Below are 5,450 nucleotides of genomic sequence, written 5' to 3'. Positions count from 1 at the left end.
CCTTCTCAAGGGTGTAGGGGGTGGCGTGTGGTGGTGTTTGGCGCGTGCGTACGCCCAGTCAGTTATGCCCCTGACTGTTTTGTGAGCAGTTCAAAGCGCTCCCACACCCCTGGGTTCTAGACACCGGACTTAGGTACAAGCCGGCGGTACAGAGAAGACTCGAGTAGACAGGTGGTTGAATGCAAAAAGAACCAAGATTTTATTGAAGAGGAAAAACTTACTTAATACAATCTCATGGAAAAGAATTACTAGTGTACACTTCTACAGGCAAAAGTTACAAGAGAATCATAAGAATACTTATACTTATGCAGGGAATGGGGAACACACGGCACATCAAGGGAAAACAACTATTGTAACAATCCCCTTATCCTTGTCCCACCCCCTATACCTAACTAGATTAAGCTATGAGGGGTCAGAACTTCATGCTCACCAATCAAAAGGTATGTTAGACTCAAAACAGCGGTAGGGTTCAGGGTTCGCTCTTGGTGCTCTCTGGAGCTTGTCGTCGTCACATGGTCTCCAGGCGCTACAAAGGCGTTGTCCGGGTTCGTGTACCCCAAAGTTAAAGTCTCTGTTTGGGTACTTTACCTTGCAGGGATGGTTCTTCGTCGACAGCGGCCAGTTTGAGTTGGTGTGCAGATATTCGAAGGTCGGCCGAGGCTGAAGGCCCGATGATTCGAAACCTCCCCTCATTTGGTCTTCTCCGGCCGGTCTGCCCCTCGGTGGTTTTCCCTTCTCCCTTCGTCGCGTCCCGCCTCGCCTGGCCTGAACCTGTCCGTATCCGCCCGACCCGGTGCTGGGGCTGTTCCAGATGGAGTGGGAAAAGGGCACGGGCAAAGGCCAGGGGGTAAGCGCGGGACGGGGAAAGAGCAGCAGCCACGAGGGTGAGGGGCCGAGGAGCAGCACCAGCACACCAACCAACAAATGCACCTGACAATCTTGGACACCAACTCACCAAAAACCAACCTCCTTGCTACCCGAGGGGGCCTTCAATTATGCCTTCGTCGAAAACCCTTACCTGCGCACCAAACCAGGTGGGCTATTTTAAATAATGGTAGCAATCCAAATTAACTGGTTTTGGATGGCCGGTAATCGCATCTACCGGCCCGATAATTGACTTGTATTGTCCTGAAAGTTCCTTGATGGGCCTTGTCCGGCCTCGATGGCTCGGTTAATCTGTTTCCGATAATATATGCAGACTGCTAGATGGCCTTAACTATAGGCCTAAACTGAATTTAGATTTGCCTCCAATTCGGTCTAATGCATAATTCAGAGTCCTGTCTGGTTCCAAAATACAAAGTTTCTCTTCACAGAAAGCCTGCAGCCTTAGTTTCGATTTCTCCCAAGCTGTCTGCGGTGCAGAATCCATTTTGGAATCCCACAGGCTTTCTGCCACGAGGCACGGACGCCATCTTGGGTACCCTTTTTCATTTAAAATGTCCACGCAGGGTCCCGTTTATTAATAACAGCCTTCGGGGAAATGCAGAAATTTTGCGAATCTTACAAGGGCAACTCGGGATGGGCAATACAGGAAACTTTGTGTTATCCGGAGGCTAACTGTCCGGAATGCTCGAGCCACCGGCAAAAATCAGGTGCCGTTTTCGTTAGTTTTTTTTTTCTCATTGCTTTTTTCCTCAATAGTCAAGCTCTGCATGGTCTGCTGAAGCTGTTGCTAAGCTACAGAGACGCTTGGACTGTTTAGAAGCTGTTGCTAAGCAACAGGGTTTGTTGACAGATACGGAGCTCAGAAGCTTCCGTATCTTTCAACATTAGCGCTGGAGTGTCCGGCAGTTTTCAGGGAACGGCAACAGCTCGGTCCCGTCGGTGCCGGATAGCACAAAGTTTCCTGTAAATGCTGCCCATATTCCAAGAATGAACTTTTGAAAAATGTCCCTAATTATTTAAGAAGGGAGGGAGGGAAAAACCAGGTAACTACAAACCCATCAGTTTAACATCAGTTGTGGGGAAGTTACTGGAATCTGTCATCAGAGACAGAGTAACTGAGAACTTGGACAAGTATGAATTGATCAAAGAGAGTCAGCATGAATTTGTGGTGGGTAGGTCACTTCTGACTAATCTAGTTCAATGTTTTTGAGGAGTTCACTGGAATGGTGGATAGCGGAGTATGTTGGCTATGTGGACTTGCAGAAGGCATTTGATAAGGTTCTGCTAGAAAGATCATTAGCGATGTTATGGAGGTGGAAGTAGGTGGACTTACTGTTGGCGCAGATATGTGGTCGGAAGCTCATCTCGGGGTCAAATATGACACCAAGGCTGCGAAGAATCTGGTTCATCCTCAGGCAGTTGCCAGAGAGGGGGATGGAGTCGGTGGCTAGGAAACAGAGTTTGTGGCAGGGACAGAAGACAATGACTTTGGTCTTCCCAATATTTAGTTGGAGGAAATTTCTGCTCATCCAGTACTGGATGTCGGACAAGCAGTCTGACAATTTAGAGATGGTGGAGGGGTTGAGAGAGTGGTGGTGAGGTAGAGCTGGGTGTCGTCAGCGTACATGTGGAACCTGACATCGTGTTTTCGGATAACGTCACCGAGAGGCAGAATATAGATGAGAAATAGGAGGGGGACCAGGATAGATCCTTAGGGGACTCCAGAGGTAACAGTGTGGGGGCGGGAAGAGAAGCCGTTGCAGGTGATTTTCTGGCTACGGCTGGATAGATAAGAATGGAACCAGGCAAGTGCAGTCCCACCCAGCTGGACGATGGTGGAGAGGCATTGGAGGAGGAGGGGTGTGTTCAACCGTATCAAAGGCTACAAGCAAGTCAAGAAGGATGAGGAGGCATAGTTTACCACAGTCACAGTCACATTTGATGTAATTTGTGACGTTGATAAGAGCTGTTTCGGTACTGTGCCGGGGCGGAAGTCTGATTGGAGGGATTTAAACAAAGAGTTGCGGGAAAGATGGGCATGGATTTGGGAGGCAACAGCACGTTCAAGGACTTTGGAGAGGAAAGGGAGCTTGGGGATAGGACGGTAGTTTTCAAGGACTGAGGTCAAGGGATTTCTTTTGAGGAGAGGGGTAATGACGGCAGATTTGAAGGGGAGGGGGACAGTACCTGAGGAGAGAGAACCGTTAACAATATCAGCTAACATGGGGGCCAGGAAGGGAAGTTGGGTGGCCAGCAGTTTAGTGGGAATAGGGTCGAGGGATCAGGAGGTGGGTCTCATGGACAAGATGAGCTCGGAGAGAGCATATGGGGAGATAGGAGAGAAACTGGAGAAAGATGAGAGTTCAGGGCTAGGATCGTGGGGGACCTTAGGGGATGTTTGGCCTGGTGAGCTAGGGGAAGTGTAGAGGTAGAGGTGGTCTCGGTCTTAGTGACAAAGAAGTCCATGAGCTCCTCACACTTGTTGTTGGAGGTAAGGGTAGAGGAGGCAGGGGAGAGGGGCTTAAGAAGACGGTTTGTAGTAGAGTAAACAAGCCCGAGGTTATCTTTGCATTCCTGGATGATCCTGGAATAGTGAGCAGTTTTGACAGAGAAGAGCAGAATCTGATAGTGCTTTATGTGGTCCAGCCAGATTGGGCGATGAATGGCTAAACCAGTTGTCCGCCATATGCTTTCAAGACTGCATCCCTTGGACTTAAAGGTGTGGAGTTGAGGGCCGTACCAGTGGGAATGACCAGAGTGAGAGAGAGTAATGGTTTTAATGAGGACTAGGGCATCAAAGGTGGAAGTTAGGGTGTGATTGAGTAGATCGATAGTTGCAGAAATGTTGTGGTGAATGGAGGGCCAAAGATTAGACAGTAGGGATTTTGAAAGTGCAGTTGTAAGTGAATTGGGAGAGAGTGTTTTCCAGGGGCGGACACAAAAGGAAGTAATATTGGGAGGGGGGAGGGAGCTGTGGATGGAGAGTGATACAAGAAAGTGATCGGAGATGGCCTTATCTGTGATTGACACGATGGGAGTAGCGAGGCCACGTGAGATGGCAAGGTCAAGGGGGTGGCCGTGAATATGGGTAGGGAAGAGATATGGAGGGAGAGATTAAGGGAGGATAGGATGGCAGTGAACACAGAGGAGAGAGAGCATGATAAGTTCAGATGTGGGTTGAAATTACCAAGGATGAGAAGTCGCTCACTGCAGAGGCTGAGGGAGGAAAGCACTGAGGATATCTTGATGAGAAAATGTTTATGGCACTTGGGTGGGTGATGGAGAGCAAGGATTTTAAAATGAGAGGCAAGAGGGGTGGAACAAGGTGAAATGCTCAAAGGAGGAGAAGGTGCCAGATGAGTCGGGGGACAGACCAAGGTGAGATTTGGTGTTAAGAGCCACACTGCCACCGCGGCGGTTTCAACAGGACAAGTGGTGGAAGGTTTAGCCAGACAGGGAGGTTTCATTTAAGGGGGGAAAAAAAAATCGATAAAACTGCCCACTATTCTAAGATCATCCAGGAAGGCAAAGATAACACCCGGCTTCTCCTCTCCACCACAAACGGTCTTCTCAAACCACCCTCCCCTGCCTCCTGCTTCCTCACCCCCAACAATAAATGCGAGGAGCTCATGGAGTTTTTTGTTAAAAAGATCGAGAACATCCGTTCAATTGCCTGTGCTACTTACCTCCCTTCCCCTAGCACACTGGGCCTAACTTCCTCTCAGTTTCCCCCTCTGCCCTAACCCTGAATTTGCATATTTCCCTACTTTCTCTCCTATCTCCCTTCATGCCCTCTCAAAGCTCACCTTGTCAATGAGACCGACCTCCTGGTCTCTCGACCCTATTCCTACTCCATAAAATCGCCTGCCTCCGCCCTTGCCTCTGCTTATCTGCTGCTGAAACCCACATCCATGCCTTTGTTACCTCTAGATTTCACTATTCCAATGTACCTCTGGCCAGCCTCTCTAGTTCTACCCTATGTAAACTTGAGTTCATCCAAAATTCTGCCACCCGTGTCTTAACTCGCACCAAGTCCCGCTCACCCATCTCCCCTGTCCTCGATGACCTACATTGGCTCCAAGTTAAGCAATGCCTTGATTTTAAAATTCTCATCCTTGTTTTCGAATCCCTTCATGGCCTTGCCCCTCCCTAGCTCTGTAATCTCCTTGAGCCCTACAATCCCCTGAGATCTCTGTGCTCCACCAATTCTGGCCTCTTGAACATCCCTGATTTTAATCACTCCACCATTGGTGGCCATGCCTTCAGCTGCCTAGGTCCTAAACTCTGGAATTCCCTCCCTAAACCTCTCCACCTCTCTACTTCTTTTTCCTCCTTTAAGCCACTCCACAAAATGTACCTCTTTGACCAAGCTTTTGGTCCTCTGCCCTAATATCTCCTTATATGGCTCGGTGTCAAATTTTGTTTTTTATTTTGATAACACTCCTGTGAAGAGCCTTGGGATGTTTTACTACATTAACACCGCTATATAAATATATGTTGTTGTTGTTGTTGTTGAAGGGTTGATCATCCCTCAGCCAGGTGTCCGTCAAGGCCATGATGTCGAC

The sequence above is a fragment of the Somniosus microcephalus genome, chromosome 10, assembly GCF_052327205.1.
Source record: "Somniosus microcephalus isolate GS21.2 chromosome 10, FLI_Smic_1.0, whole genome shotgun sequence".
Classification (NCBI taxonomy): Eukaryota; Metazoa; Chordata; class Chondrichthyes; order Squaliformes; family Somniosidae; genus Somniosus; species Somniosus microcephalus.
Note: the sequence above shows the minus strand (reverse complement) of the source record.